Consider the following 13,446-nt stretch of genomic DNA (forward strand, 5'->3'; position numbering starts at 1 on the left):
AAAAATGCACATCTAGATTTTTTCGAGAGGAATGCATTGGTGCACTTGGTTTTTTGATCCTATGCATACTTTGTTAACAATTGCAGAAAAATAACAAATAGCGTAATTGTTTGAAAAATTGTTTAAACAAAAAAACAAAAAATGCACATCGAGATTTTTTCGAGACGAATTGAGAGGTGTTTTTACTTTTTCGATGTGACTCTTAGTTTTTTTCATATTAATTACACAACTTTGAAATCCATATCTGTGGCAAACTTCAACGTCGTAAAATTTCAGGTTAATTGTATTTCGTGAGATTGAAAGGTCGTCATTCGACATGTAACCATTCCATTCGACAATGGAACATGACTCAGAAAAAACATTCAACACATGCGAAGTATTACTATTCAGTTCTTTATAACTTACCTGTACGTTTACACTATTCTCTCCAAGAAGTCGTATGCACTTGCAGCTCCATGTGGTAACTTTCCTGATTGCTGAAATTTCCATTTATTTTAGTATTCAGCATTCTACATTTTAAAATATCAATATTCAAACCTACTTTAAAGTTTAGAATATTTTCTCGCTTGACAAAAATAATCAAAAGGTCGCGGTAGAGGTGGGCCTCTCCAGCCTTGAAATGAAAGAATCCTCACGTTTCAAGGCCGCGGAAATAGGAGAGATTTCACTATATTTCAGCTTTATATACAGTGAACCTCTGAGACTGGGCCGATTTTGGGGCTGACCTTGGTGGAAAATTATCCAGATAGAGAGTCGTTTCGTAGAAAACGCTTTTCTTTGTTCACGTCTTAGCTACCGCCGCTCACCCCGCGCAGCTCCTTTTACTCCTACTTGCGGCGCGCCGTCAATTCTCAGAAGAACTCTTTCAGGGGGCCCTATTTTCAGGGTTCACTGTATGTTCTTGCAATTCTTAGTCAATAAAAATGATTTTATTATTAACCCTTTTTTATATATTACTGTTGAAATATATTCAAAATGAATTTCTAAAAATATGTGTCACAGGTTTTGTGGTCAAATATTCGAGGAATATTACATACAAATATCAGAAAAGTCGATTGTTTACATTATTTCAAGATCGCTTAGGCAGGGTAAAAATATTCCGGGGGCATTATTAAGATACAGGTAAAAATGTACTAACTCTGTATTACTTTTGATTCATATAACTCAGATCTCATAAAGTGAATGGTTTAGAAAAAAGAAAAAAATTAAACTGCAGGGAAGTGTTTTAACTCCAAAAAAAAGGTTTCATCACTATTGCAACTACAGATGAAGAAAGTTTTTTCTATACACCCTAGTTATAATGGTTGTTTACCAAGCAAAAAAATGTGGCTATCATAATATATTCACGTATAAATGGGTATGTCGTGTATTCTGCAATTATGAAAACCGGTTTTATTGTCAGCAATGGGTTTTTTGCAATCTTCGAGAAATTCTGAGATTCACGGGAAGTTGGAAATTTACAAAGCGAATCGCTGCATCACGATTCTACGTCATTAGTCGTTGTTTGATTACTTTGCCAACCTGAAACGGATTCAGCGATCCGGATTGAAGTGGCTTAGAGAAAATCCTTTTATTATCTCCTAATAACAAAAACTTTACTCATTTATGAATCAAAATGTATTTTTTTTTCTAATAGCTATTTATCTTTTTAAAACGTTATTTATGCAATTTAGGAGTCCATGAAAGAGACCGCAGTATTAGAGGACGTCCATCAGTTACGCAAAGTTTTTTTCTCTGAAATTTTGAATCACGTACCACTCATTGTTGGGAGTCCATAAGTTAAACCACCCACCCTATTTTACATAATTTTTGCCGAATAATTTTTTTTTGTGAATTTAGTCAGAGATAATCTAAAAATAACGAGAAGATTTTGGTGGAGTGGTAAAATTTCACTGTTTCTTATCAATTTATTGAAAAAAAAAAAACAGTTTAACTTTTAGCCACGTAGCTGTATTTTCAACCAATAAAGATAAATTCTCAACAAAGTGTGTAATTGATATTTTAACCGAGAATAAATTCTCATTCAAAAACAAAAAACAGTTGAATTGAACCATTAAACCAAAAAGACGAATGTTTAGGAAAATAGTTTACTCCTAAAACAAAACAGTTGGATTTTTTTAAAAAAAAGGTCACATTTCTAACATAAGAAATGAAATTTTCAATTAAAAAAATGTATTTTTATGATTTTTTTTCAAAAGAGTTGAATGTTAAATCAATATATTGAATTTACAACCAAAAGATGAATGCCGAATTAAGTAGATTAATTTTCTACTAAAAAAGACGAATTCTCAACTAAATATGTACATTTTTTAACGCGTATTCTAATTTTCAATCCAAAAATTAGTTTTGTACATGAAAGATGGATTTTCAAAAGAATGTTCAATAAAGTAGTTTAATTTTCAATTAAAAAGAAAATCTTTGAACTATAATTATTATGGATCTTCATTTTTTAAGAATTATGTTGAAGAACGTAGTTCAACTTTCAACAAAATAGTTTAATATTCAGTAAAGAGGATGAATTTTTTATTTTGAACTAAAAACAAAAGCGAGTGTTCGAACTAGTTAAATTTGTAATCAAATTAATTAATTTTCGATTGAAATGATGAATCTTCAAATTAAAAACTGAATTCTTAACAAAGTAGTTCAACTTTTGACCAAATGGCAGTACAGTTTTATATCAATTTAAGTTTTTTAGACTAAATAACCATTTTTCTACGAAAGACTGGAATTTTCAACAAAACATTTCTTATTCAACCAAATCAGTTCAATTTTTAACCAGACAGATCGAATTTCTACACAAAGAAGACAGAGAAATTTATTATTATAATGTCACTAGGATAATACTAATATTATTAGGTAAATTCCAAATAGTACTGTTACAGTTATCAATAAAGTAACCTTCATTTTGTTTACATTTATCGTACTAGGTACTATACCAAGCTCTAGTTGGCGTTGAAAAACGGCCATGTTGACAACAAATCTGCACGGCCCGTTACAGGAATGTGCGAAGACAGCAAATATATTTGCGGAGGGAAGCTACATATATATATATATATATACACGATGGTCGTGGGGGGCAAAAGTGGTCGGCACGCTTTTGCCCAGGGTAGGGTACCCAGCCCTGGCTGTCCTACGACCTACTTTCAGGGCAGTGCCTGCGAGCTTGGCAAGACCATCCCTTGCCTCAGGGCTCCTTTGTTGGAAAATGGGAGAAAATGTGAGATTAAAGAAATTCGTAATTTTGCAGTCAGTGATGTAAAATTAAGATATTTGGAATCTACGTATTTTTTCGATTCCAAAGAAATGTAATTTGTCGATAAAGGTTGAAAATTTGAGAAATATTTAGTATAATGCTATTTTCAAATCGCTGGTTGAAATATTAAAAGTTTTTAACTTTCCTTATTTTGACATGCCTGTGGACAAAAGACCCTTTCTGAAATAAGGTCACTCACACTGAGGTACATGAATAGACCCAAAAATAGTAGAAAAAATTAAGTCGGGTGGAGCTTGACCATACCTGAAAATTGAGCAAAAAGTTTCCGCCTCGCACTCTGGAAGGGTTTCGGCGGCCCATGCGAGGAAAACTAGCCTAGAAGGGGGGATGTTCATCTCCGCAGAGTCGTGGGACCGGTACCTTTAGAGAAAAAAGTGTCTCTAAGTACATAAAGCTGTTGCTCTTGGTGGTTCGGAACCCATCTTAAACTGAAGGTCCCCCTCCCACCACCAAGTATGTGTGTGGGGAGTGTATAAATGAATAGGGAAAGGTGCAAGAAAAATGTATGATGATAATGTTTGTTGCAAAAGGATTCTGTTTAAGACAAATGAAAATCCTCTTAACCTTAAGTTTAAAAGCAATTTCCATTTGTGTTAAGAAACATCCTTTTGACACAAGAGGAGATTTCTGTACGTATTTAGATTTGTAATAACCCCCTTCAATAACAACTTAAATTTATTTCATTTACACCAGAACCATCATGGTTCCATCTAACTTCTTTTCTGTCGAAAGTGTGCCAGTAGTACCGATAGATAACTTCGTACGTTCTAAAAATGTAGATAAAAAATTTGAAACATAAAATATGAATAAAAAGTGTTTGACTGATACGTTTTTCCCCTTTTTATTCGTATAAATTATTATCACACAAATACATGTTTAGCCGATTGGTTTAAGGATTACAGAATTTTTAGCTTCAGCACCATAGCCCAACGTTTAATGAGTTTTTAGCGTCGTCAGTACTAAACTAGTTGAATTGCATAATGTAGCTTCTAGGAATTTCGATATTAAAATTGCTTGTAAATCGTTTGCAAATATATTTACACGGGATAAATAGGAAATTACCATTCGCAAAAGGTTTGAAACATTCAGTAAGCATTCCTATGTTTGCTCTGAATATCGTTAGTATTTTTATTATTAATTATTCCGACTTGAAATATAAGTGGTACCATTGTGTTTTCATTATAGGCTTGACCTCAGAATGAATTTAAATGGCCAGTCGCAAATTCCAATTTCATATGAAACTAAAAATTGTATCCATATAAAAGAATGCACGTATACGCAAAAATAGATTTTTCGATATAGACGCATGAAAAAGATTAATAAGAAATTATCATCGGAATCTATAATTTAAGTTCTTTAGAAGTCTACTGCAATAAAAATGGATCGATATTTGGGAGTTTTAAGCGCTGAATAATATTTATCATACTAAGAGGAAAGATATAAAGGAACATATTCTAATATTAGACTAAAAAGTTGAATTATTAAATACGCTACTACATTTTTAAAAACGTAAACAATTAACACCAAAAAACTAGATCAAACGAATTTGTTTGGCGGCCTTATTCAGATAAACAGGAGTTTCAATTGAAGCACGGTTTTGGGCATTGCTTGCCTTGGCCTTGACACTCAGTCGAGTATATATATTACGTAGAAGTATATATATTACGCATATACGCACCTGTGTACTGCCCCTTTGACCCTACGCTGCTGGTGTTTCATGTTTGGTTTAACACCCACTCTCAACCCCGAGCGGCTTCGCTTTATGCTCGAAATCGCCGCGGCAGTAATTCTTGGAAGGTGTAAATCCGGCCTGCTTCAATCTAAACTCCAGTGCATATAGATACACATTTTCAATTGTACCCTGTAAAAAAAAAACACAATTTTAACCCTAGACGGATCCTATATATTTTTTGGCCTCACCGGCTCCTGTGGGTGACAAATGTCCCCCATTTGGATTCCTGGTGCACAATCTTTTCCTTTCATCGGAATCAGATGTTAATATATACCGTTCTCTTCGTTTTTTAATTTCGAAGAGATTGGTGTACATAACATTTTGTTTCAATGAATTTTAAATGTTGAAACAAATGTTTAAACAAATAAAAATCGCGAAAAATCGTGTTTTTTACATTTTTTGGAAAAAATCATGTCCTTTCTTTTCTAATTGACTAATTTAACATTTTTAAACGCCATTTTGAAGGGAACAAATTGCACCTTAAAGTTATAATTAGGTTCCTTCTAAGAAGCATATTTATTTGAACATTCGAAGTTAGAAAATTAAAAAAAAAAAGAAATATCAGAAGTGCGGGCAGAATGCTTATTATTATAAATAATTTGAATATATAATAGGCCAATCTCTTTTTTTTCTGATGCACAATAAGATGGTTTCATTTAAATAAAGATAAAAAATTAAGAAAAAGTTTTTTTCAATGAAAAAGCGGTTAGTAAGTTTGAAAGATAGGAAAAATTCATCGGAATTAAAAAAAAGAAGCCTTTTCTAAAAAACCATTTTTATTTTCAAACTAATTCTCGAAATAAAATTGAATTAAAAAACAATTAATTAAAATAAATTTTGTATTAGATACAAATGATTTTCACTTAAATTACAAAAAATCTATTCGAAACATTAAAATACCATGATATACTGTAAAATATACGTCAAATGCGTTCATTTTCATGAAAATATGAATTTGACTTTACGTGACGAAACTCGAACGTAACGGATCCTCTGGGGGACAAATGTGCCCCAAGCGCTCAGCATTTGCTTTTTACTTGACAGACAGCGAACAACCGGCAACATCAACCACTTCACCGTACTCTAGGATAGTCGAACTGAATTATGGTTAGGGCATGCGCCAAAAAATCAGAGATATTTGCTCAGGGGAATTAATTGAATTTCGCGTGGGGCACATTTGTCCCCCGCAGGATCCATGTAGGGTTAAATCTGCGTCAACTCTAATCACAGAAAAAGCTAAGAATAAAATTTGTTGCAGGACATTTTTTTTAGCCAACTTCGCGTCTTTCAAAAAACATGTGTTTGTCATGGAAAAACAAAAGAAAGTTTAACCGATATTTGTGTAAAGTTTATCCTGTGAAGTTAATTTTTGTTGCAGAGAATCTTTCGTCGGAAATCGATGTAAAGTTTATCTTCTGTTTTTTCTTTAATGCTATCGTGGGACCTATCAAATTCTCTTACTTTTGTATTACTTGTTGACATAAATCGGTTTTATTAAGTTCGATATTTGAAAAATTATATATTTTTTACTTGAAAATTATTGTCAACTAACTTTTCGCAAAATGCAAAAAAAACACTTAATAGTAAAAATTATCGGTTATATAATATGCAGAATAAATAATATAGCTCGACATCTTTTTTGAATTAGCAAGTCTATTTTTGATATGAAAAGCGAGTGACACCTCTGATCCAAACATTGTCCTAATGATCTTTATAAGTCTCCAGTCGTCAATATTGCCATATATCAATTCATTTTAAAAAGTTTGCTTATGCCAAAAACTGTTCACTAAATGTTGTAAAAGTATTTCAGGAATTTCAAGACAATGAGAATTAAAATTATTCGATGTAAAAAATGAAATTCTTTAATTTCATTGCAAGTTCGTATAGCGAAAAAAGTTCATTAATAATCAGTAGTGATTGACTGACAATTGGGTACTATAACCTCTGGTGTCTACTATACATACATGTCTATTGTAAGATTTTCTTTAATTAGTCGAATCACGCTAATGACATGTATATTAGTATATTTTTAGTTTCACAGAGTCACTATACTTTGTTATTGAATGCATACATCTTTATGATCAGCTATAAAGGTTACAAGCCGTAGATTCTAAAAGTGCATGATAATGAGACAGAAAAAACATTCATTGGCTTTGTTGAGTGGTAAAGTCTTTTAAGATATGCAATAGACGAGAGTGGCTTTTCAATGCATTGTTTCATTATTTAGACAAATATTTTCAACTTATTGAATATACAATACTTTTGTCAAAGAAGGCCACTTGTCTGTGGTTTCGTGTTCTTATGGCGTCAATGAGCGAAAATTCTCTGAGCTTGTAAAAAAAATGCGGGTGTTTCTCAATCTCAGTTTTCAATACTTGTAAACGGTTTAAATATAAAGAAAATTTTGTTTAGCAAAATACTTCATAATTATAAACAATATTTCGGCCATTCCATTTTATTTTGCCAAAGTCTGTTGCGGACAAATTTTTAAAAATTTGGATACTTAACTATAATATTTATTAATGTATTCGGAACTTATTTGTAACATTTATGCATATTATAGAATAGAAAAAAGTCCAATTTTAACATTTAAAAATAAAGAAAACAGAACCATTTTTCAACACTTTCGAAGCTTTATTAAAATCTTAGTGCTTGATGGCCTCACAGACTCGTAGTAAAGGAGCCGCGATGTCGAGAGAGACTTACTCAACCATGCGTGACCACCAGCAGCGTGGCAAATAGGAAATGGTTCACACGCTCCTCACTGTTTACGTTCGGATTCCCTGGTCTTAAGATCAAAGCCAGTGTAGGCCATGTTTGAAACCGTTCTTCATACCAGGTTCTAGTGCAGCAATTTCGAAAATAGCAGCTCAAAATATTAATATTTGGAGGTTTGGTTAAACGAGGTAGCGACTGAATGAAAATCGGCCAAGTATTTCAAACTTAAAATTTTTCGCAGTCGAAGCGCAAAGACAATTTCCCTTATAAAGCACATAAATGGGACATTTTTTGCACCCTTGTACTTTGCAAATCAAATTTAAAAAACGTAATTCAATTAATTTGTATCAAAAAAAGTTTGGCAAGAATTGATAATTATTATAGTTACAGTACCGGTGAGAATGGACAGTCCACCTAAAAAATCGTATTAAAAACGTCTCTATTTATTTCGTGGGTATCTCAGCGAGAAATTTACACTTCTGAACAATTCTCGATTCTCAAACTCCAATTTCTGCATGTTTCAGGGACTGAATGTAAAAAATTTAAAATTCGCAAAATTAAAGCGAAAATCTCCTTTTTAAAACAAGACCAAAAACACAATGAAATATTGACTGGTTCTCGTATTATCATGAAAACTGTGGAAGCGTGTCCAATACGAAAATTGGTCGGTCGGTGAACCGCAGTCTTCCGTGGATTGTTTTCCTTACGCTAACAAAACATTGCAGTTCAACTGCCGCTCGATCTTGGGCATGCTTCGACATTTTTCATAATTCTTCTAGAACCAGTAATTATTATATTATGTTCTTGGTCTTATTTTAAAGAGGAGACTTTAAAATTTAATTTGGCGAAGTTTAAAAAAAAATTTAATTTACTTACCTGAAACACATCATATCTATTCAGGGGAGTAGGCTTGCTTCTGGAATTACTACTTTAATCGAGAGGATACTTTTTTCCACCACATGTCCCGCTTTGCCGCTCACGTGCAAACATTGATTTAAGATATAAATATTCATTGTGTAACAATTATTTTATCATAGATTTAATTATCGCACTGCACTGGCTTCACAAAACTGCACACTTAGAACCATTGTAAGCCTTTCTATGTTCATTTCTTCTCAAGATAAATTATTTGTAAATAAATCCGCGTAAAAAATAAATTATTGAATATTTCCGAATTTTGAACAATGTATGGCATCAAAGAATGTTAAAAGAATATCTGTGAATTTTTTCCTAACATCTACCGCTTTCCGGAAAGAGGTGAAGGTCGACGTTCGAAAAAGGAGACCGAAAAACCTTGCTTTTTTTTGGGGGGGGGGGGGGCGGAATTTTCGACCTCCAACTATTGACACAATTTTTTAGTATAAAAGTGATACTATCGTTAAATTCGAAAGACTTCAAGCTTTCAGATGTTTTTTATTAACTGATTCAGAGACTTTTTTTTAGCCTGTTGCAATCAAAATAAGTGAGGGACCTCGACTTTTGGCCCGAACTTTAGTAAAAGTAGTTATGACTAAAATTGATTGATGGGAAAACATAAATTCAAGACAAATCCCGTCAAGAGTTTTTTATTTGCAATTATGGATAAAAAAAGTGCAAATAATGAGCTTTTTTACTTTATGTTGATATTCTAAAACGCAAATTTTCTTGAATTCATATGTATATTATTTTAATGATGAAGGTATACCACTTCTCTTTTATTTAGTAACTAGGAAACATTCAACTTTTCTAAAAAAAACACACACACTATGCAATTATACAGGAAGGCGCAGCAATTTTCTTTTCTTAATTTGGAGTGGGTCCAAAATTTATAATTAAGTGCCCAGATTTTCACAAAAAGTTATAGTTAAAAGAATATCTTATGTTGATTGCATCCAGGATAAAGATAAAAACGATGAATAATAGCGATTTTTTAAATTTTGTACGAAATCAATTTTTTATTAAATAAAAAGGATTCTAAAAATGAGTATGTGCAACTGCAATTATTCTCCGAAAACTATGCAGTAATAAAAAGATCCGTATACATCGTAAATTATCATTAATTTTGTAAAAGGAGGAAAAGCATGGTTTTCTTTATTAAATAATATTTGTAATAATGGTAACGAATTTTTCATTGATAGCAATAGTTCTAAAATTTAATACTTACACCTATTATTATAAGTGTAAATGCAATGGAAGCAACATTGCACAACATGAAATTAAATTTAGTATACCAGAGTACAGTAAATTTAGTATATGCATATACTAAATTTAGTATACACGTATATGAAATTTAGTACATGCGTATACTAAACTCAATATACGCGCTTGCTTAGTTGAGTACACGTTTATAGTAGATTTACTGTACGTGTACACTAATTTTAATATATGCATACTTATGGTAGAGAAGTGGTAAACATTTTTTCATCCATATAGTGTGAAGTTTTATATAGAAAATTCATTTGTTTCATACATTTTTTATATAAAACAAATGAATATTATGCATAAAACTTCACACTATATATAAACTATATATAATTTTTCCGCCTGGGTAAGGAAAACAATATAAAGGAAAATGTGTCTTAGTTATTACCCTTGTTGGAATGAAATCAAATCTTTTTTCTCCATTTCGTCTGAAAAGATATAAATGTTCATAAAAGCGCCTTCCTCTTCTTCCTCGTGAACCAGCTTCTCGAAGATATTTTTCTCTTTCAGTTTATCCAGGAAATGAAACACGGAAACTGTGACTTGTGATGTGCCTTTTTGGATTTTTCCAAATTATCGGTTGGTCCAAAAGGTCCATAATATACCACAGATAATCTCCAAATGGAAAATATGCCAATCAAATTATAACACCTCATTTTTGTCCTTGATCGATTATTAAATTTCACAGAAAGGCTACATTTACGTTGATAAATTGATATACCTAACATGCCATTTAAAGAGTGAACTTCGCAGACACTCGCAGAAACTTAAGCATTACTAGAACTCAATAAATACGGCGGCATGCGATCCTGCCACCGGCCGGGTTGAGCGATCCACGAAAATCGAAACGCGCTTGCGCAGCGCCCATGTATGCTGAAATTGCAAACATTTCTAACAGTGTTGAATATTTAATTTTTATGAAAATAATTCACAAAATATTTTCCATTTTATTAACAAAGATTAAAATTTTTCGTTTATATACTCTTTCGCAGCACGAATGTCTAAAAACACTTTAATGGTAAGTTGAATACGGCAAATTCAAATTCAAATTAACAATAATTTTAATGCTTTCTTTTAACAAATATTCTATAATCTAACCCAATTTATAAAATGGTGTGATTCACCTTGCATTCAATTTTGACCAGGATTTTTTACTTTATATGTAAATGGTTTATCTTTAAATCTAGTTACAGTCCCAAAATTAAATCTGTATGGGAAGGGGTTGAAGTAGATCGGGGAACTGTGGTCGATTCGATTTGTCTGGCACCGCGTGCGAAAGAGACAGGTAAACAATCCACTTGGCTCCCGACGAAGAACATATATGTATATAAAAGTCTGCAATAAGTTACCACTGAACACTTCTTTCAGACTTCAGTCAACTTCAGTTCTGCAACGGAGGTGCATAGAACCAACAGCATACTTGACTCGGTCCCTCATAGCTGTGTTTAATTTTCTCTATAGCTCAGTGGAACTGGACCCGTTTCATTTCTAATTTCATTCGATCCACCAAAATTCGGCTTTCTTTGGTCTTTTCAAGTTTTCGATGTTTGTGACCAGCAACTGATTTCGGTGATAAACAATCCCAAATAGGGATCATTAAAAAAAAGTAAGTACATATTTTCAGTGTTTTTTTAGAGCAATTATTTTCTTTATAATAGGGTGACAGTTTTATAAATCTATTATTGTGGTTTCATGATTATTGTGGTACTGTTCATTTGATACATAGTTCATTTGGTTTATTTATTCTATTTATGATGTTAATATTCATTAAGTTTGGTAAAAAAGAATAAAGTATTGGCTTTTCAAACATACAGCTATATTAACAAAGATGGATGTTGGTGGAATGAAGGCGCGCAAGTTTCAATTTCTAAAGAAGAACTTGAACTAATAAAACGAATTGCTAGTTTCACAAAGGTCGTGGTGCGGAAGTACCTTTTAATTTTTTGTTTTCACTTTTATTTAAAAAAATTATTTTAAGTGATATACAAAAGAACTATCAATATCTTGTATTATGTTATAATTATTTTTCGGATATACATAAACACATAATGTGCTTTGATATATAATTCTTGATGAACCAACCATGCGTAAATTATCACAAGAATATACCAATCATCTCGATGGGACGTTAGCTGCTTTTGGATTGAACCGGATATTTCTTATCATAACTGAAATACAGTGAGTTTTGTAATCAATCTACCGCCTGTTATTGTTTGAATTTTTATAAAAATAATTAAAAACGGTTTCCTATTCTATAAGGATTGAGGAGAAGGTTAATTGCACAAGGTGACCAATCTAGTTTAGTAGAAAGCTGTAATTATCAAGGCACGTATTGTATTTTATTTAGGCTCGGGAATTTTGTTCTTTTATCGATTATTCGACTTCTTTCAGTTTATCTTCTTTTTGTTGTTCATTTGAGAATCAGAGAGAGGAGAACCTGATTGTTTCATGCATGATACCATCGAAGTTATTCGAACTTCAGTTATTTTTACGCATATAGGTATTACTATACAGTAGAGTGAGCCAAAAAAAACTTTTTTGCGAGTAGCGGATTCTTATAGTTGTTAATTTTTTTTGTAATGAGTAATAATATATAATTATAAAATAAAAACCAAACTTGTTTTCAATTTAAAAGTTTTTTTCTAATTTGCCAAAAAATCGAGTTTTTTGAATTGAGTTAACTGCACATTTTTATAAAACAAATTTAAACATGTGATGCATGTAATTTCTTCAGCTGTCATCGAAGAAACATGCCATTATTTGGAAAAGTTCTAAAATTTTCAGAAAACTTTAAATTTTTCACTGTTTTACAATCTCTTCTTTAAAAAAAAATAACTTATTCATGGTTTATTTTATGCAAAATACTAATAGCTTCAACTTATTTACGAGAACAAAATGTAACTCTCATTTAATTAACATTAAAATTACTTGAGCAATCATCTATAAACAGGCGGTGTAATACTAATGATTTGTAATTGGTAGATTGGTAAATCGTTTAGTCGAACCAAATGTGGTTGTGAAAAAACCGGGAAAACTACGATAATTTCTAATTTTCTGATCACTGCATCCTGATGTATTACAGTTTTGTTTTTCTTGGATAATATCTAATTACTTAGATTACAATCAGTATTTAGTCAAAATTACGAATTTGATTAGTTTTATTGCATTCAAATAAATTTTTTTATTATTTAAACTTTAATAAAGAAAACATTTGCAAAAATGTTGCTTCATCATTGCATCAATATTGTTAAGAACCATAACGTTATAAATTTTCAATATCAAGAGTATAATGAGTAAAGTTTTCAGAAGAAATCGTAAAAAGGCAATTGCAACCTCTATTGCAATCTATGCTCCACTCTTTGTCTGTGCTGCATATAATTGTAGCAATTTTTGCTATAATTACTCACTCTCAATATGCAAATGCATAGATCAACCGTGCATCACTTTATATATTCACCGTCATGCTCATAAACATTTTTTTAAGAAACATTTTTCATGTTGCACGAACTTTCTTTTATTCTGACCACTTAAATCGATCAAA

General features: G+C 31.7%; 1 long non-coding RNA gene across 1 annotated transcript; it reads left to right on the plus strand.

Annotated features, from left to right (window-relative positions):
* Positions 1-10,694: 10,694 nt before the first annotated feature.
* Positions 10,695-11,533, plus strand: LOC117169170. The gene is made up of 3 exons (XR_004466619.1): positions 10,695-10,923; positions 11,093-11,190; positions 11,274-11,533. It is a non-coding gene; the product is annotated as an uncharacterized LOC117169170 (long non-coding RNA).
* The last annotated feature ends 1,913 nt before the right edge of the window (positions 11,534-13,446 follow it).

The sequence above is a fragment of the Belonocnema kinseyi genome, chromosome 3, assembly GCF_010883055.1.
Source record: "Belonocnema kinseyi isolate 2016_QV_RU_SX_M_011 chromosome 3, B_treatae_v1, whole genome shotgun sequence".
Taxonomy (NCBI): domain Eukaryota; kingdom Metazoa; phylum Arthropoda; class Insecta; order Hymenoptera; family Cynipidae; genus Belonocnema; species Belonocnema kinseyi.